Source organism: Carettochelys insculpta, chromosome 2, assembly GCF_033958435.1.
Source record: "Carettochelys insculpta isolate YL-2023 chromosome 2, ASM3395843v1, whole genome shotgun sequence".
Taxonomy (NCBI): Eukaryota; Metazoa; Chordata; order Testudines; family Carettochelyidae; genus Carettochelys; species Carettochelys insculpta.
Window position 1 is genome coordinate 77,466,077 of NC_134138.1, and position 21,110 is coordinate 77,487,186.

A 21,110-nucleotide genomic window follows, 5' to 3' on the forward strand; every position below is an offset into this window, starting at 1 on the left:
TTTAAGAGGGTGGCCTTCACGCAAGGCATCCAGACAGCAGAGGTGCAAGAGAAACACCATAAGCTCCTCAAAAATTTGAGATCTCCGGCCTCTTCCAGAGTAGCAATACCGCTTGATGAAGCGATCTTAGAGTCCGCCACTACGATATGGCAGACCCCTGCAACTATTCCGCCTGTCCAAAAGAGAGCGGATAAGAAATACTTCGTGCCGGCGAAGGGCATGGAGTTCCTGTTTAGCCACCCACAGCCAAACTCCCTGGTGGTGGAGTCCTCGCAACAAAGATCAAAAACATATCAATTTAAAACAGGGGGAACGGACAAAGATGCCAAGAAGCTAGAGCTGTTCGGCAGAAAGGTCTACTCCTCCTCCACTTTAACGTTGCGAATGGCAAATTACGCAGCGCACTTAGCGAACCATAATTTTGACAACTATTCCAGGTTAACTTCCCTCATGGACTCACTTCCAGAGGACAAAAAGCCGGTCCTCAAGGCCATAGTGCAAGAAGGCTACGCGGCTGCGAGGATGGGAGTTCAGATTGCTTTGGACGTTGCGGACACGGCAGCACGTTCCACAGCAACCGCAGTGGTGATGCGAAGGGAGTCCTGGCTCCAGACCTCGGGTATACCGAGGGATCTGCAGGCGAAGATAGTTGACCTTCCCTTCGACTCGCAGAAGCTGTTTGCTGAATCAACTGACTCGGTCCTTCATTCCAGTAAAGATTCAAGAGCCACACTCAGGACCCTGGGGATTTACACCCCTCCATACACAAAGAAAAGGTACTACCCTCAGCAAAGGCGGTACCAGTACCAGCAACAGCGCCCCCAGTATCACAGGGGTTACGAGCAAGGGCGACATCAACAGCACCAGCAGTACAGAACTCCCAGGCGACGCTCACAACAGAGCCGTGCGTCCTTGGGGCGGGGCCAAAGGCCACAAGTTTGACATACAGATCCAGGGCTGCGCCATCACTACCATCGCACAAGGTCATCCGAAGCAGCTGTTTCACTATCGCCTCCGTCCATTCTACGACCAGTGGCAAAGGATCACCACAGACAAATGGGTGCTGGAGATCATAGCCACGGGGTACGCCATCCCCTTCCAGTCGCTCCCCCCGTCACGACCTCCACCCAAGCCCCACCTCCAGGAGGCCTCCCAGGTAGCGAGGCTCAGGCAGGAGGTGGACCATCTCATGCTCATAGGGGCGGTGGAAAGAGTGCCGGAGCAACTGCATGGGAAAGGGTTCTACTCCAGGTATTTCCTCACGGAGAAAAAGACAGGAGGCTGGAGGCCCATCTTAGACCTTCGCGGCCTCAACAGGTACCTGCGCAAGCAACGTTTTCAGATGACCACGATCGCCTCCATCCTTACAGCTCTGGACGACGGAGACTGGTTCGCAGCCCTCCATTTACAAGACGCGTACTTCCACATAACCATCCATCCGGCTCACCGGCGATTCCTCCAGTTCATGGTAGGCAACGAACACTTCAATACAAGGTCCTACCGTTTGGCCTCTCCTCGGCCCCCAGAGTCTTCACCAAGACCTTGGCAGTGGTGTCAGCCTACCTGCACAGACAGGGGGTATTTATTTTCCCGTATCTGGACGACTGCCTGCTCAAAGGGGCCTCGAAAGGGGAGGTTCTGCGCATGATACGCGTCACAGCAAACACGTTCTCCTCACTTGGCCTGGTTATCAATCTGGCAAAATCACAAATAGACCCCACACAGGACATAGAGTTCATAGGGGCTCGCATAAACTCGGTTGCAGCGAGAGTATACCTACCAGAGGCTCGCTTTCGAGCCATCGGTTCCCTCGTGCAAGTCATCACCTTCAGCCCTACGGTGCCGGTCTTGACGTGCTTGCAGCTGCTGGGCCACATGGCAGCGGCGACGTTTGTAGTGCAGAACGCCAGGTTACACATGCGCAGCATGCAGCACTGGCTGGCGAGTGTATACAAACCGGCAGTACACACCATTCACAGGGTGGTGTCGCCCACAGCCGGGGTGCGCAAATCCCTGCAATGGTGGGTAAACCCCAGGAACTTGCTAACAGGGGTACCCTTCCACCAGCCGCAAATATCGGTTTTTCTCACTACAGATGCCTCCCTCATAGGGTGGGGAGCGCACATGGGCGAAGAGGTGACTCAAGGACTGTGGTCACCCACGGAACAGTCACTACACATCAACGTACTGGAGCTCAGAGCAGTGTTCAACGCCTGCAAACACTTTCGAGACCACATACAAGGCAAAGTCGTCGGGATCAGTACAGACAATACCTCCACTATGTTTTATATAAACAGGCAAGGAGGAGCTCGATCCCATGCCTTATGCGCGGAAGCAATCCGCTTATGGAACTGGTGCATCGCCCACGATGTAATCTTGAAAGCCTCATACTTGCCGGGTGCACACAACGTGAAGGCAGACCAGCTGAGCAGGCATTTTGCGCTCACACACGAGTGGCAGATCCGTCCCGATCTGCTACGGTCGATTTTCCACGCATGGGGTTTTCCCCACATAGATCTGTTTGCCACTCAGCACAACAAGCAGTGCCCACGATTCTGCTCCAGGGCAGGACTGGGATGGGGGTCCCTGGGGGACGCGTTCGCGATCCCGTGGGGGGGCCCCCTGCTTTATGCGTTTCCTCCCACAGTGCTGATCCACAAAGTTTTGCAAAAAGCCAGGAGGGAAAGGGCCCGGATGATCCTCATAGTCCCAACTTGGGATCGCCAACAATGGTTCCCCCTACTCCTGCGCATGTCGGACCATCCACCGATGCCTCTTCCGGTGGCGCCGGATCTGCTCACGCAAGCCCAGGGGTCCATAGTGCATCCGCACCCCCACAGCCTGCGACTGCAAGCGTGGTTAATCCATGGCTCAGCTCCCTAGAGAGCACATGCACAGTGGCAGTACAACATGTCCTAGAAAGTGGCAGGAGGACTTCCACTAGGAAGACCTACAAACAAAAATGGACTCGCTTCACGGCTTGGTGTTCTACCAAGCAGCTGGCCCCCCTTTCGGTGCCTATACCTACAATTCTAGAGTATTTACTGGACCTCAAGAGAGGAGGACTCTCGCTATCCTCGTTAAAGGTCCACCTTGCCGCCATCTCGGCGTTCAGACATGAGGAGGAAGGGCACACGGTGTTCGCCCACCCTATGGTTACCAGGTTCCTCAAAGGGTTGATAAACCTCTACGCCCCTCGGAAACCGATTCCACCTTCGTGGAACTTGGACCTGGTGCTTACCACACTGATGGGACCACCATTCGAGCCCTTGGCTACGGTTCCTCTCCGCCTCCTTACAATTAAGACGACCTTTCTTCTCGCAATTACGTCAGCTCGTAGGGTGAGCGAGCTCGCGGCAGTCATGGCAACGCCAGCCTGCACTGTTTTTTCCAAGGAGGCGGTAACCATACGGCTGCATCCAGCCTTTGTCCCCAAAGTTTCTTCCGAGTTTCACATCAACGAACCTATTGTTCTACCCTCGTTTTATCCAAAACCTCATAACTCCAACGAAGAGGCGCGCCTACACCTCCTGGACGTGAGGAGGGCGCTAGCCTTCTATGTAGACAGGACCAAGTCCTTCCGGAAAACGGATAGACTCCTAGTCTCCCTCGCTCCCAAATCGAAAGGAGAGGGTCTCTCCTCGCAGAGAATCTCAAAGCACATTGTATCCTGCATAAAAATGTGCTACGAGCTCAGAAAGACTCCTTTATCGGCCACTCCCAGGGCTCATTCCACCAGGGCGGTGGCGGCATCAACAGCCTTTTTCAAGGGCGTTGCGTTAAAAGACATTTGCAGAGCGGCGACCTGGTCATCCTACGACACCTTTGCCAAACATTACGCCCTTCACAGGGTATTCCAAGAGGATACCCGTCTCTCTGCAGCGGTCCTCTCGGGGACAAGCTGCACATAATCCGATTACCCACCTCCTATCTTGGGTTACTGCTGGGTAGTCACCTATTGTGGAGCACCCACGGGGACACTCGAAGAAGAAAGAGAAGTTACTCACCGTAGTAACGGTGGTTCTTCGAGATGTGTCCCCGTGGGTGCTCCACTACCCACCCATCCTCCCCGCTTCGGATCTCTGTTAGTGTTTTGCAGGGGCACCCGAGGCGGTTGGTCGAGGAACTGGCGGGGACCGGATCGCGCACATGGCCAGGAGCGCGCAAGGGAGCAGCGCGCGCTGGCGCATGCGCGGTCCGGCAGAAACTGCTTGGAAGATCCGATCTGCGGCGCCGGGCAAGCCCGTCACCTATTGTGGAGCGCCCACGGGAACACATCTCGAAGAACCACCGTTACTACGGTGAGTAACTTCTCTTTCTTCAGTTTTCTACAGAAGGTTGGTTTTTTTTTGTTTTTTTTTTTAAAAAGTGTATACCAGCAATCTGAATCTTCTAAGTAGAAATCTGTTATGTTTGGAAAATGTGAAGTTGGTATTCTTTCCAGTCTGCAAATTACTCTGGAATTTTTTGATGCAGGAAGTTGCCCAGAAGAATACATTAACCCTTGCTTTGCATGGACGCAACTTACACGTTTTCATAGTTACACAAGTTGAGTCCAAGGGGACCCTACTTTATCGTACCCCACCTCCACACTAACCTCTGCACTGCCAGCTGGCTCAGGGGCTCCTGAGGAGACAGCTCCTGCCTTTCAGCAATGCTGGGGTGGAGGAGGCGGGCACGGCTGGAGACGCGTGGAGCCAAGCCATGCCACAGCTGGAGCTGCTCAGGGCTCCAGCACCATGGCTGGAGCTGCCGCCATCCAAGCAGCCTCAGGGCCAAGTAGTGCTGCAGCTGGGGGGCAGCAGAGGCACTATGGCTGCTCCACATAGCCAGCGGCTGGAGCAAGAGGCACCCTACCCCTAACTGGGTCTCCATCCATCCGCCCACAGGGGGAGCTGAAGCCGCTGGTTGGAGCAGAGGCTCTAGCTGCCTGCTTTTCCCAGCCAGGGGAATTCTGAGGATCTCCTCCCCCTCCCGCCCCCCCCCCCCCAAAAAAAAAAAAAACATGACATTTGATTTACACAGAGGTTGCCCAGGATGCAACCTCCATGTAAATTGAGGGTTTACTGTATTGTTCTTTGCTGACCTACAGCTTTCATATTAAGTACATTCTAATGCTCCACTGAATCATTGGCACAAGTTATCTTGTCCTTTGCACAGTTTTTGAGATCTTTCTGTAGAATACTATTCATGACCCTAATCTTTCAGAATAGAGAATTTGAATCACTGATTGTTTTTCATTTCTGCCCTTCAGTAGCACCAGAGGTATTCTGCAACCACATGATCCTTTGTGCTATAGAAAGCGTCTTCCTAAAAATGCTCTGTGTTACATTTATTCCAGGATGCTGTTTTGTTGTCTGTTCCTCATTTCAAACAACCTTTGACAGATTATACAAACAGGGTATGACCAAAGTTTTCATAATACACTTTGGGAGGACCCAAACTTTTTCATAGATGTTCTTGTCTCAGCCTCAGAATTGGAACATCTGTAAAACATTTTTCCCACTTGTCTAATTTTTAATTCCTTGCTGAGAAATTTGCCTGTCTATGGTTGCTTCATCGTCTAAACCTGGAAATGTCATATTGGCCTACACAGTGCAACTACTTCATCACCTGCTTTTCTTAGTCAATTTACAGATATCCCAGAAGTACCATCACCATTATTAATTATTATTATTATTTATTTTTTACTGAGATGGTGTTAGTTGTTAAGTGTTGTCCTTTTATTTTTTCTAACTGATGTGAAGAACTCCCCATATGCTTTTGTCTTTCTCTCTAGTACCTTCTGTGTAAAAATCATGGGCTAATTTGCAAACAAATAAATCTGTGCAGCACCTCTTCATTCTAGACAAATAGAATGTTTCTTGTCTTACAGATGCAGAAGCTGAGATGCGAAAAGGTTAAGGGACTTCCCGAAGGTTATTTGGTGAATTAGTAGTAGTGGTCAGTACTGACATGCACAACATTCACATTGCTGTCTCTGGCAGACCATGGTCCAAAGCAGGGAGGTTAGTGATTCAGCCAAGAGACCAAATTCAGTGGTGAATCCTGGGCGTGTTTCACCAGAGACAAATTGTTAACAAACATTAAGTGGAAGACTGAACCACAATGTTCTGATTTCTGGTCCTGTTTGGCTAGGTAATACTTGTTGTCTATATTGCTATCATCCATAGCAAATCTAGAGAAGTTTTTATTCCCCTCTGTTTGGCACTGGTGAGGCGACATCTGGAGTATTGCATCCTATTCTGGACACCCCTTCCCCACCCAGGTGTGAACAGGATGTGGATGTGGGTGTGTTGCAGAGGGTCCAGCAGAGAGCTACAGAAATGATTAGGGGGTTGGAGCACATGACCTATGAGGAGAGGCTGAGGGATTTGGGCTTGTTTAGTTTGCAGAAGAGAAGACTGATGGGTGAATTTATAGCAGCCTTCAACTTTCTGAAGGAGGTGGTCCTAAAGAAAATGGAGAGAGGCAGTAGTGAGTGAGGGCAGAATAAGGAGCAATGGTCTCAAGTTACAGAGATATAAACTGGATAGTAGGAAAAACTATTTCACCAGGAGGGTGGTGAAGCACTGGAATGTATTACCTGGAGAGGTGGTGGAATCTCCATCCCTAGAGGTTTTTAAGTCCCAGACTGACGAAGTTCTGGCTGGGATGATTTAGTTAAGGTTGACCCTTCTTTGGGCAGGAGGCTGAAATCAATGAGCTGCTGAGGTCACTTCCATCTCTGATTCAGTGAAAAACTGTGGTGGATATTTTTCCTTAAACTTAATTGACTTAGAAACCAGGATATAGATAGGGCTAAAACATTTCTTTAAAAATTTAAGTTGTTTTAGATTATCAAGTCAGGAATGTTCTCATATTTCTGCCATCACATAGCGGGCTCTGATCTTTTTAGGGAATTTGGTCACTGCTCCAATAGTACTTTAATCATTTTGTTATAGTTGATTTAAAAAAAAATCAACATGAAGTCTAGCTGATTTCCCCCCCCCCCCCCAAAATTCAAAGTAGCTTCATGTAGTTGCATTAACCTTTATGATTTTACATTTTAAGTCTTCAGTATGTTTATAAAAGCTTGGTGTAAGATACAGAAATTATAATCACAAAGATTGAAAACCTGCAGTATTGCGATCAAGGAAACTGGTAGAAGTTAGACTGTTTTTAAAATCTCATTACTTTTGTCGGGGGGAGGAAAAGATATTTTAAGATTAAAAACTGGCAAATATAACAATGGTTTGGAAGAGGGTGAAGTCAAAAGATAAACCTGAAGAATGACATTTAAGTTTAGGACAGTTAACGCTCCTCTTGACAGCGTATAATTGTGGGTAGGCTCATTTAAACTAACTTCTCTTTTCATAACTGGAAGCTAATGGAAATCTCTGTGGCACCTTAGGCTTTATCTTATGTTTGAGTGTGCAGGGGTTTGTTTATTCTTGCAGAGCTGGGGCCTCAAGAATGATCTGTACATTATGGACCCCCAAGAAAGTGTGCATCAAAAGTGTGGGTAGTGGAGTTGAAGAGGAGAGAATTCTGAAACTGCGTGGAGAAACTGAACTAGATTGGACCCTACTGTCATATAATTAATTACAATAGAAATTAAAGGATCACCACACACCCTCCTACCGCTCAAATTAAATGTCACCCCCCCCAAACTCCCTGTGACTCACTAGAGCTGCGACCGCTGCTGGAACTGTGCCAGGCCCCTGGGCTGAGCCCTCAGCAGCCCTGTGGCTCCAGGATGGAGCCACAGGAGAAACCATTGCCACCACGTACTTGTCCCAACAAGTGGTGAGGTGAGCACAGGGAACGAGCAGAAGGCACTCCATGTGTGTAGCTTCAAGGAGCCGCGTTTTGCCACACCACAGTGTTCAGTTCGCCACACATGATAAGTGTATTAGATGCTGCAGTTATGAGTTGCAATTTGGACATCAGAGCAGTTTTTTACCCCCGGTTTTGTGATGTATGTTGTTAAACAAGGGAGACTGTACTGCTCCCTGGACTTGTATAGACCTATCAGTTATGAAATCATAATCCATTTCAGAATTAAATCTGTCTGAGGGCCAAGTTTGAGTGCTTCCTTAGTGTCCATATTTGGACATGTAATTCGTGCGGACATGCAGAAAGTCATGTGTGCTTAAATAGTTTGCATGTACATATTTGATCATTTGTGCCACAGCAGACAGTTCACAATTAAACTGCTTTTTTGAAGTTTCGGTCCTAACTCTTTTATTCCTAAAATCTGCAACCTGTACTTGGTAGAAGTCTCTAGTTGTCTTCAAAAAGTGATGTAAAGTGACACAGTCATAGAACAGCACACATTTCTTGTAAACTTGGGTTTTACTTGCTAATAGCAGTTAGTCTTTTGTCCATTTGACAGCATTTTCTGTAGTTACTTTTGCTCCTTTGGTGATTCCATACCACCCCCCCTTATGTTTGTGTGGGGCTTATGCACTACAGGAAGGGAGAGAAAATAATTTTAAAAGTGGAAGCAGAGGAGCGGGTATTGTAACTTGAAACACTTATTGGAATTTGACTTTACTACAGCTGATGTGTCACTTCTAAATGTCTCTAATTAGTTTACCAGTTGTTTCTGTAGTTTCTTCATAAAGGCTTTGACCTTTTCCAGTCTTTTTTTAAGGCTAGGGCTACACTGTAGCTGTAACTTTAAATAATTTATGTAATTTTCCCAGTGCATAGAATCATAGAACACTAGAACTGGAATGGACCTCAAGAGGTCGAGTCTACTTCCCTGCCCTCTTGGCAGGACCAGACACCATCTAGACCATCTCCGATAAGTGTCTGTCTAACCTGTTTTTAAATATCTCCAGGGATGGAGATTCCACAACCTCCCAAGGTAACTTATTCCAGTGTTTAACTACTCTGAAAGTTAGAAAATTTTTCCTAATGTCTAATCTAAACATCCCTTGCTGCAGTTTAAGTCCAGTGCTCCTTGTGCTATCCTCAGAGGCCAAGGAGAACAATTTTTCTCCCTCCTCTTTGTAATTCTCTTTGAGGTACTGGAAAACCCCTAATATGTGCCCTGTGTCTTCTCTTTTCTAAACTAAACAAGCCCAGTTCTTTCAGTCTTTACTCATAGGTCATGTTCTCTAGAACTTTAATCATTCTCGTTGCTCTTCTCTGACCTTTCTCCAGTCTCTCCACATCTTTCTTGAAATTTGGTGCCCCGAACTGGACACAATATTCGAATTGAGGCCTAATGAGTGCTGGGTAGAGTGGAAGAGTGACGTCTCATGTCTTGCTCTCAATGCTCCTGTTAATGCATCCCAGAATCATATTTGGTTTTTTGCAACAGCATTACGCTGTTGACTTATATTTAGTTTGTGGTCCACTGTGACCCCTAAATCCCTTTCCACTGTACTACTTCCTAGACAGTCGCTTCTTATTCTATATGTATGAAGCTGATTGTTCCTTCCCCTGTGGAGTACTTTGTTTTTGTCCTTATTAAACTTCTTCCTGTTTACCTCAGATCACTTCTCCAGTTTGTCCAGATCATTCTGAATTCTGAGCCTAACCTTCAAAGCAGTTGCAACCCCTCCCAGGTTGGTATCATCTACAAACTTAATGAGCGTACTCTATGTGCCAATATCTTAGTCATTGATGAAGATATTCAATAGATCCAGTCCCAAAACAGTTCCCTGCGGAACTTCACTTTTTATACCCTTCCAGCAGGACTGTGAACCATTAATAACTACTGTCTGAGAACGGTTATCCAGCCAGTTATGCACCCACCTTATAGTGGCTTCATCTAAGTTGTATTTGCTAAGTTTATTGTTAAGAAGATAATGCGAGACCATGTGAAATGCATTACTAAAGTCTAGGTATACCACATCCACCGCCTCTCCCTTATCCCCAAGACTTGTTATACTGTCCAAAACAGCTATCAGAGTGGTCTGTCATGATTTTGTTTTTTCAAATCCATGCTGGCTGTTACCTGTCATCTTATTTTCTTCCAGATGTTTGCAAATAAATTCCTTAATTATTTGTTCCATTATCTTTCACAGCACAGGATTTAAACTGGCTGGTCTGTAGTTTCCTGGATTGTTCTTCTTTTCTCCCTTTTTATAGAGGGGCACTATATTTACCCTTTTCCAGTCTTCTGGAATCTCTCCTGACATCCAATCCTCCTCTGTCAGCTCCTTAAGTATTCTAGGATGCTTTTCATTAGGCCCTGGTGACTTCAAGAGACCTAATTTTTCTAAGTAATTTTTAACTTGTTCTTTATATATTTTAATCCTCTAAACCTTCCCCTTTCCCGCTAGCATACAAATTGTGTAAATTATTTTGAGTTAACTTAATTTGAACTTGGTGCTTTCTAAATGGCACCAAAATGAGAAATAAGCATCTATTTTGAAGTTTCCACTCCCCTTTTCACAACAAGGGGTAGCAGAAGGGGATTATCATGCTCAAAATAATGCTGCTATGCAAATGTATCCCAAAATAGCAACCAGTGTTGCCATAGCCCAAGTGTGGAGAGAAGAAATAGGTGCTTCTATTTCCTGTGCTCTAGCAAAATGAGATGCAACTCAGTTGATTTTTTTGCATATATTCATAATAAGATATGTTACATTTTTTGTATATGTTGGCTGGCAGTGGAGCCCATCTTTAATTTCTCACTGTAGTTAAACATGCTATTTAAATGTGTTACTTTGTAACTGGCTGTTATTTTTGGGCTATGTGTTTTATGTTGCAAAGCAAACTAGGTTAAGAAATACATTTATGAAAGCATAGATTTTTTTTTTGAGCCCATGTTTGAGAATTGAGAGGAGGCTTGGGGTAAGGCCCTTTTTATACAGAAGTAGACATCAAGCACCTTTCTTAGAAAAGGGTGTTGGATTTGCACCATCTTAATGCGACTTGGTAGTTTCCCAAGCACTAGCTAGTTTTGTGTTTGTAATAGGCTTTGGAAATAATGCAGGTTAATGCTGATAGGTTGAATCTGTCTAGATTGACACCCTCAGGGCCTGACTGGTGCTGAAAGAGAGAATTTGCCAGACTGAGAGGTCAGTATTATCCAGCAGCATTACCAGCACTTCTTCTGCTTAGTTGTCCCTGAGACATTTAGGGGTATATTACAGCTAAATAATGGCACAGAGTACTGAGAGCCAGGACTGATACCTATAGTCAAACTTTATGGGGCCATGGGAAACTTGGCCACATCCATAAGTGGTCATCCAGTTGACTAAAATCATGCCAGATTATGGATGTTGCCAGATGAGAGAGATTCCAGATTAGAGATGTTTAACCTGTAGGTGGGTTGAACACTGGAAATATGGTTTGAGGATTAAAGGTGTGGCAGATCCAAATGGATACCTGTAGTCACCAGTCTCCGACAAGACAGCCCTGAGAAATAATCCTGTTTGTGTAATTCATGCAGTTGTGCCAATTTGGACAAATTTCCACGTCTGTATGTCTCGATGATTCCTGTCATTCACAAAATGTTTTGTATAAAATAAAAACACTTGTGTTTAACTGCATGAGCTGTGTGTGTTTAAAAAAAAAAAAAAAGGCTTTTTTTTTTTTTTTTTTTGACTCTTGTGAAGGAAACTGTTTGTTGCTATTGTTTTATAATTACCAATGGCTTGGAAACAGTCTTTTCTTTGGTAACGAAAGAAACTGCCACTCAACAGTAATAGAATCAGATGACTGAGCAGCATTGGTGTCACTTTGCCGGTTGATTTGCTGTCTCTGCAGGATCTTGAGTTCCCAGTATTGTTGCAGCTGTTAAAGAGCAAGTAATCTTGGGTAAGGCATGATTCTTAACACATCTCCACAATACTTTGGGTTTATGCCAACTCGATATCATGTTTGTATAATATTTCTCAAAGCGTGTTTAAATACTCTTTCAGACTTTTTTCTTTTATTTGGATAATAGTTGGATTATATGCAGGTGTCTTGAATCTGGGCTCTGTGAGCCTTAAAAAATGTAAGGGGTAAAATGATGGACTGTAATACTACTTCATATTGGTTTCAATAATAAAAATATAAATCTTGTACGGTAAAGATTAGGTGCAATTTGTATTTTCAAAAATGGAAGGGAGGTTGACCTTTAGTAAACCAATGCATAGCTGACATTTCTTAGACTTAAAACATACTGAAATAATAGGATGAAATTAGTTACTGAGTAAATTATAAAGTCTCAGTAAGAGTACTGAAATAAAATGAGTTTACTCTGGGTCATTCTGTCAGTAATATCCAGGCAGTTCTGCATGTGTTTGGGCTGGACAGGAAACTTATTTGATATACTAATGTTCCAGTTCTATGAAAGCATGCACTTAAAACTAATCTCAAAGTTTTCCAAGCATGGACCAATTAATGGAATTGTTCACCACCATGTCTGGTTCCATGTGATTAGAAATAGGTAATCTCTTTGTCAGTTTGCTATGCTATAACTACACAAACTGCTCACATTATTGCAAGATTGCATTTTTAACTGTTTAATGCGACAAGTGAGTTGTATCTTTTTTTGGAAATTTGTATTGTTTAGTTTTGGTCCTCATTTCTTCACCTACTTATCTGATATTTCTCATACATGGCAGTGAAGAGAAACCAGCATCATATAACTGTCCTGCTCACTGCAAATAGGCAAGTGATCTAGAGATGATCTGTGGTTTCTGAATCTGTTCTACAGCATAGTGCTGCAAGTGTAAATAGGATATTCCTGTGATGAAAATGATGTCTTTTGAGGAGAGCCAGTTCAAGAGAGGGTTTAATAGGAACATAAGTGGTGTATAAACCTTGTGCTAGTCCTCTGTTCATTGGTGAATTTGTGTTCTATGAAGCATTTGTTGTGAAAATTAACTGCTTGTTAATCAGTTTTTAAAAATATGCTAAAATATATAGTTTATAGTTCCATCATTGCTTAAAGTGTTAAGTTTACTTAGTGCAGTTTATGGTATCTTATAAATTTCCTGTAAAACTTGTTCCATCATCAGGACAGTTAAAGCTTAATAAGTTGAAATATTTTTGAGAGATGCTCTTTCTGTCTTCAAAATCTAAATTGGTAGAATTGTAAAAATGAGGCTAAGTGGAATATGGAGAAAAAAGTAACCTTAACTTTCAGAATTTCTATGAAAATCCTATTAATTTTTTTTCATGCCTTGGGTAATGGTGATATGTTCGCTTTGTACAGATTCAGATTATATCAGCTAATAGTCTTAACACTTTCGTAAACCAAGTTTAAAAAACGAAACAAAAAAAACCCACCTTCCTGGTGAGTATGTGTCGTTGTGAGTTTTGGGACATGTGCCTCGTGAATAATACAAGCGCTTGGGGGGGGGGGGGGGGGTTGTGGGTGTGTGTTGTGGTGTATTTTTTTAAATAGCTGTATGTATGCCCCCTGTGTACTTGTTCAGAAGCATAAGGACACAAAGGATGGAATGGAGGTTACTGTTCCTCAGGTTCCTCTTTACATCCTCACAACATACATACAACAGCCATAGCGTTCATCAACCTGTTAAGACTAAACATTAATGCTTAGTCTCCAATGTATAGAACTTCTTAATCTGGGATTGTCAAACCATGTTTGTTCTGTTTATAAGAAACACACACAATCTTTTTAAGGGAAAAGATGATACACCACATTTATTAAGAATACAATAGGAAAGCAACTAGTGCATGCACTGACTACAGGAGATATTTCAGAATACTATGCAGTATGCCTGTTGTCTTGAAACAGTTTTCAAGATAACAGGCACTAATTGTGGCATCCCTGTACAATTCATTGCATGAGGAGTACAGGGATGCCTCGAAACAGCTTTATTTTAGCAGATGGCACCATTTAGACAGGACCACATGCCAAAATAGGCTATTTTGGTGTTTACTTGAAATAAGTTACATAATTTGAGTAGCACAAATTGCGTAGCTTATTTTGAGGTTGCAGTGCTGTGTAGACGTAACCTCTCTGTTCTGCCAGTTGATGTATAGCTGACTGAATAGCTATGGTAAGTGGTGTGTTTTTTTTTTTTAAGTGGTTGTAGAATATAATGCTTATTAGTCATACATGAGTACAACTGTTGCATAACAATTAAGGGTTGAAATGTAAACTGGGAACCTTCTGCATTATCCTAATTGATCAAATTAGCTACATTGGACCTGTGAGAACAGGTTTTATATAGTGATACTAAATAAACAAGCAGAAATGTATTAGGAATAGAAGCACCTCTACCCCCATGTCAGGAAATTTGTCCCACCGTAAGACCTGAATCAGATGCTGACATGCTTCATGGATCCCTTCCTCTGAGCCTCTCTTAATGTTCTCTCCTTCTCCCTTTCCTGGAAGGTCACATTTTTGCTTGCAATTGCATCTCCCCACCAGGTTACTGAGATTAAGTGATTTACGGAGGAGTCACCTTATGCTCTCTTTTACGAGGATAGGTCCAGCTGCAGACTCATGACTTTTCTGACCAAGTTGGTCTCTCAGTTTCATACGGATCAGAAAATGTACTTACCTTTTTTTCTTCAAAAGCTACGTAAGTTGGAGGAGGGGTATAGGTTGCGTCCCCTAGATTTCAGGAGAACACTAGTCTTCTACATTGAAAGAACCAAGCCATTTCCCAGTTCAACACAATTGTGGTGCTAATGGCAGCTCAACACATTTCTTTTTGGCTCACTGCCTGCATTCATTGCTGCAGTGATTTAGTACAAGTGCCACTTACTGTAATTTGTCATCACTCACTCAACCAGGGTGCAAGCCTCTTTGTCAGCTTTCCTAGACCAAGTTGCTATCCAGGACATCTGTAAGGCAGTCATCTGTCCATATTTTAACATCACGTTTACCCAGAAGACCCAGGACAATGCTGGCTTTGGTAGAGAAGTACTGTAAACCTTTAAATAGTGAACTCTCAGCCAAACTTCCATTGAAGCTACTTATGAGTCACCTGGAATGGACTCAGCAAGGAAACACTCGAAGAAAAAGTGACAGCTTACCTTTAATAAATATTATTTTTTGAGATGTGTTGCTGATATCCATTCCATTACCTGATTTTTGTACATCTCTGTTGGAGTTGCCAGCAAGAAGGAATTGAGTGGTTGTGGGATCGGTGGTGCCTATACAGATGAATGAGCATGGCACTCAAGAAGGCACCACAGCTGACTCTCTGTGGAAGTGACTAGGGCAGAAGTCAGTCTTCCTCTATGTAAATTTTTACGAAGACAAAGCTTATAAGTTTGCCCTCTTTATCACAAAAGAGATCTGAACAGTGGTTGTTGCCCTCTCCCCTCACTGGTAACAGTTATTTACACTGGACTTGTTAATAAACAAAGCTGTTTATTAAATATAAAAGATAAAATGTAGGAGGTTGCAAGTGAAAAGAGACAGATTACAAGAAGTTACTAACTCAAAGTAAACACCTCAAGCTAGCTAATATGCTTCAAAACTTGTTACATGCAAATTCTTACCCTAACATAGAATCATAGTGTTGGAAGAGACCTCTGGAGCCCATTAAGTCCAACCTCCTGCTCAAAGCAGGACTGATCCCAATTAAATCATCCCAGCCAGGGCTTTGTCAAGCTGGGACTTAAAAATCTCTAGGGATGGCAATTCTACCATCTCTCTAGGTAACCTATTGCAGTGCTTCACCACTCCTGGTGAAATAGTATTTTTCATAATATCCAACCTAAACCTCTCCCACTGCAACTTGAGACCATTCCTCTTCACCCTGTCATCTGTCACCAGTGAAAACTGTCTCACTCCATCCTCTTTGTAATCCCCCTTCAGGTAGTTGAAGGCGGCTACCCATTTCTGCCCCACCTCACCCCACTGTTCTCCTATGTAGACTGACTAAGCCTAAATTGCTCAGCCTCTCCTTGTAAGTCATGTACTCCAATCCCCTAATCATTTTGTTGCCCTCCACTGGACTCTCCCCAATGCATCCACATCCTTTTTGTACTTGGGGTGGCTCAGAACCGGACACTCTAGTCCAGATGTGGCCTCATGGGTGTCAAAGTGGAATAATCACTTCCCTAGATTTTCTGGCAGTGCTCCTACAAATGCAGCCCAATGTGCCATTAGGCTAATCGGCTACAAAGGCACAATGTTGACTCACGTCCAGCTTCTCATCCACTGTAATGCCTAGGTCCTCTTCTGCATAACTGCTTCATAGCCAGTCAGTCCCCATCCTGTAGCGGTGTTTGGGGTCTTTATGTCCTAAGTGCAAAATGCTACACTTATCCTTGTTAACCTCATCAGGACCAAAAGAAACCTATCTTCCAATTTGTCTGTCTCTCTGGACCTTTATCCCTATCCTTCAGCATATCTACCTCTTCCCTGAGTTTAGTGTCCGCTACAAACTTGCTGAGGGTGCAGTCCATCCCCTCGTCTAGGTCATTAATTAAGATGTTGAACAAAACTAGCCTGAGGACTGACTCTTGATTTCATGATTCATATCTTTTGCAAACTAAGCAGTCTGAGTGTAGGCCCAGTCCTTCCCCTGTTCATTGTTGTGTGTTTCCAGTAGGCATCTTGAGTGGAAAGTGGGTGTATCCTGGTATCTAGCCACACTCCCCCGTTGGTGTTTCTTCCCTTTATCTCTCTCATCTCCCCCCAGCACCACCACCACCCCCGCTGTAAGGAAGGAATTCTTTCTGTTCCGTTCAAATTTTTCTCACATTGAGTGAAAAGTACCAGATCCAAAATGGGTTCCAGCATCAGATAGTATGGTCACGTGTCTTTGAAGGACCAGTCCCAGTTTGGATTTACGAGAAAAGCAAAACTATTTGCAGGTCATTGACTTGATCACCCAGCCGTTTAAGTTCCTAAAGTATCATTAATGGCTTTTACTGGACTACATGGACTAAAAAAACTGGTTTCCACTTAATATTTCTAACCTCACATGGGTACACGCACATAAATAGGTTATACAGATTCAGTGGCTTACAACTTCCATAGTGACACGTTCCATCCCCTGTTTTGCATAAAGTATATTTGAGTAATGCATATTCATAAGCCAGTTTTCATAAAGCTGGAGGACAGCAGTATGCACTTGCCAGATATGGAGGTGTATCTGCTTACAGTATGGTTCCTTAATGGTCACTTGTATCTGAGTCTTTCTCTCCCAGGAATGAAATATGTCAGCCCAAGCAATTTAAGCTCTCTTCAGGGGTGCAGCTGGATACTGAATGGCTTCTGGTTTTCAGTCAACTTGCTGTGTGCTGGCTTCTTGCCAGCTTCCTGCCTGATACATAATGCTGCCACCTCATTTACTGTTGCAGAGGCTGAATAGAGGCTGCCTTTTCCTCCTCTCCAAAATATGAAGTGTTCTCAGTGACTAAGTGGAAAGGTGGTAGGTGCCCTTCTGAAAGTAGAATCCAGTTTATTACAAAAAGGCACTAATATCTTGTTTGATTCTAGAGCGAGAGTTCTTCACTTTCTGGTACTTTTGTCTCTGCTTCTTTCTCACTGCATGACATAAGCAAGGAACCTAAGGCCCATTGACTTTCAATGAGACTTATGTTCCTAAATGCCTCGGGCGCTTTTGATAATGTTATCCAACAGTTTGTTCTGGAGATTACTGGGACTAATTTAATGAAAGGTGTTTTAGTTCTGCTATGCTGAAGTTTGAGAACCTGGACATATTGATAATACTGATCACAGAAAATCATAGTACTAAGAACAGAGAATAAACGAACCAGTATAAAGACGCATAACTTAAAAAAAAAAAAACCAACCCAGAAGCCTATCACTAAAGTTCCATGAATATGAGCTAAAGTAGCAGTATCTAGAGGCACAACGGAAAATAAATGGAAAGTAGTAAAATGAATACGGTTATATTGGTGGCTTTAAAGGCATATAATTTAAAAGGGATTTTAACCACATAGAGGGAAAAGACTACATGGGTAAGAAAGACACACAGTCAAAACTGAAAGGCCATGAATAAATTGCTGTGAGTTATACAGTCCAATTAGCTTAACATTCTGGAAGGTTTATGAAAATACTGTGTATATAACAATTCTACTGGGTGCTGAAGACTATATTAGGAGAACTCCAGTAGTTTTACTCATTGAATTTGCAAGGTAAATTATCTCAAATGGGTGTTTAAATTGTGTGTGCCGTTTGCAGTTCTCCAATAATGAATGCATTTCCCCCCAGTATATTCAGCCATTTGGAACATTCATTCCTGAACATGTCACTGTCTTATAGATTCTTCTTTGACAATTGTGCAGTTCTTAAAGTAAGTGTGTGTGTGTGTGTGTGTGTGCGCGTGCACGTGTATATTATAGATACATATCGCTGTTAGAGAACAAGGTGTGCTTTAGACTACTTTAGTTTCTTTTCAGTGCACCCTTCTGACAGGCTGCACTGTTCTCCCCAATCTCAGGTGGCACCATGAAGTCCTACCCCTGCTATGCACTCCCCTCACTATTCCTTCCTTCCCCTTTTACCAATTGTTGTAATGTGACCGGTCCACATATACTTGACACCTGTAAGCCCTTTTCCTCCAGGAATCTATTACCAGTGGCTAATTAAAATTACTCAAATCCAGCTTCTTCAAAACAAAGTAATATTTATTCATCCAAAGGTATGTAGCAAGTAGAAAAAAGGGGTAAACCCAACACCTTGGTTTTACCTGAATTTACTCCTTACTTGCAAGTTTTAACTGAGGAAAGAGTATAGACATCCTTACTTTTGAACTGGGGGAGAGAGACACCTATGCAGCTCTTGCTCTGAGACACCCTTCCAGTTGCAGCTACATGTTTGCTTCCTTTCCCCTCTTCTTTGGGTTAGGGTATTTAATCTGGAGCCTGGTAGATGTCTGTTTCCCAATTAATAGCTTTCCCCATTGTCCCTTTAAGGACCCTTGGTATTCTTTCTGGAGTAACATCATCTTTGTCGTTTTTTTTTTTCCCCATTGTTGTGTACTCTTATCAGCTTTCTTTAATGTCGAACCTGTAAACTGAGGTGCATTTATAAAATATACGGATTGCTCTTCTCATTCTCCGCTAAAAACAATATTCATTTGTAAACTTTTCGTATTGTATGTTGTTCTATTTGTTACTTTATTTTTGGACACATCTGCCCCATCTGATGACAGAGCAGCAAAGCGACAGATGATGGAAGAACCAAAATGTCCACATTGACTGTTTTTTCTCCTCACTTTCAAATCCAGGGGGAATCATACTGTTTCTTTTTATACCAGTGGTGTTTGTGTTTTACTGAAAAGAAATTTTCACAGTCATTTGGAAAGAGGCTGAAGAACTCTTTTATATTCAAGTTCGACACATTAACATATGGTTTGAATAGGGATGACAATTTTCTGGCTCATTATAGGGGCTCTTTTACATACTCAACTTTATCTAATTCCTGACTTTCCCCACCTCCTTCTTCCCCTCTGTTCTCTGGCTTGCTTACCTTGATCGTAATTTTCCTGATTTGTCAAGCTTGATTACTATTTTTGGTTCTCTGTGCCTTAAATATTGAGTCTGTTCTGGTATGGCTATGATCTGAAGAAGTGAGTCTGATCCACGAAAGCTCATCACCTAATAAATTATTTTGTTAGTCTTTTAAAGTAATATGGGACTGCTTTTTTGCTTCTGCATTGCTGGTGGTGGTGGCGGCGGTGGCATTAAATTCAAAGCTAGGCTCACAGCCAGTAGCCACAGCTCTGTAGCTGCCCAGCTCTGAAGGCAACACTGTGACTAGCAGCAGAGTAGAAGTAAAGGTGGCAGTACCTTGCAACTGCCCCATAATTCTTCCTAACACCAGATAGGAAAAAGGGGCTTTCGAAAACTGGGGCGGGGGGGGGTCCTTTCGGAAGGTCCCATTTCCATGGGTGGTGCACGATTAGAAAAGCTGCACTTTCAAATTGCCACGGCTGCCATTATGCTTATCAGTCACTGCATATTCCTTGCAGCGCCTCATTAGCATCTTTCGAACCTGCTCGTTAACATGCCGCTTCTGACAGGAAGGGGCTTATGTAGACACAGGGAAAGAGTGGCATGGTAGCTTGTACCTCCTAGTCATAGACTAGTCATAGCTCTTGAAGAGACTGCATAGTACGCATGATGGCTTCTTAGGCATACTGGCTTAATGGGGATATCAGTTGATGGTAAAGGCTGTGCAGCTTTTACGCTCCTCTTTAGAAAAGAGTGTGACAAGGGTCACAGTCGGAAATCTGAAAGCAGGCAGTGGAGTGAGTGGTGGAGAGGGGAGTACAGGTGCAGTTACTGTGAAGCTTTAACACTGTCCATTAACCTTTGAGTCACAAATTGTGATTTCTGTTCTTACCCTCTGTTGACTAACTCTCATTTTATAGTTCTGTGCACTACATAGCCTTTATTGATCAAGACCTCATCCTAAACCCTAGGAGGCAGTTAAGTATTGCGTTTTTAAAAGGCTGCTTTGGGGAATAAGACTCGGGTCTTTCAGAAAGCAGATCTCAACTTATCTGCTCAGCAATTTTGCTTTTGCAATTTATACAATACTGTGGGTTTTCGATGGCTATTTCTAATCGCTATCATGCAGTCCTCTGGGTAGGACCTTGGATTCCTCTCATCCAGTCTTTTACAGGTGTAACTCACTTGCAGATCATGACCAGTTATCTTTCAGTGGCTGGCCCACATTATAAGGTAACAGCTGCTCCTGTGATTAGCAGAAAATGATTCTCCTCTTTCCCACGAACACTCCTTTCCCTTACCGCTTGGTGCACTAAGAATGTTTGAAAGGTATGTTTCCAAAAATGCCACATTTCCCTATATCTGACAAACTTCATAGAATGTTACCAGCAGTTGAGTCTGAGCTGAATTTACCCTAGCTCATGCCTCATCATGTAACCATTTGTGATGCACACCAGAAAGAAGAAGAAAAAGAAACCTAACTATTGATTTTGGGTTATATAGGTTGAAAATAGAAAACAAACAAGAAAAGGCATAACCTTTCCTTTTTTTAAGAAAGGACCACTTATTTGTCCAATTCTAGGCACACTACGTGGGACCTGGGTCATTCAGGAACATGATTTCCACTGAAAGTCATGTAGATGCTATAGAAAAAGTCTGACCCTCTGTTAATGTTTTTATTGTAGGTGTATATAAACCATGGAGATAGGTTTCAGTGCAATAGCCTAAAATGAGTAGAACATGGTGAATATTCAGAGAAG

General features: G+C 43.4%; 1 protein-coding gene across 3 annotated transcripts in view; it reads left to right on the forward strand.

Annotated features, from left to right (window-relative positions):
* Window positions 1-21,110, forward strand: part of PCMTD1 (protein-L-isoaspartate (D-aspartate) O-methyltransferase domain containing 1) — a 73,880-nt gene that overhangs the window by 20,254 nt on the left and 32,516 nt on the right. The window lies entirely within an intron of this gene.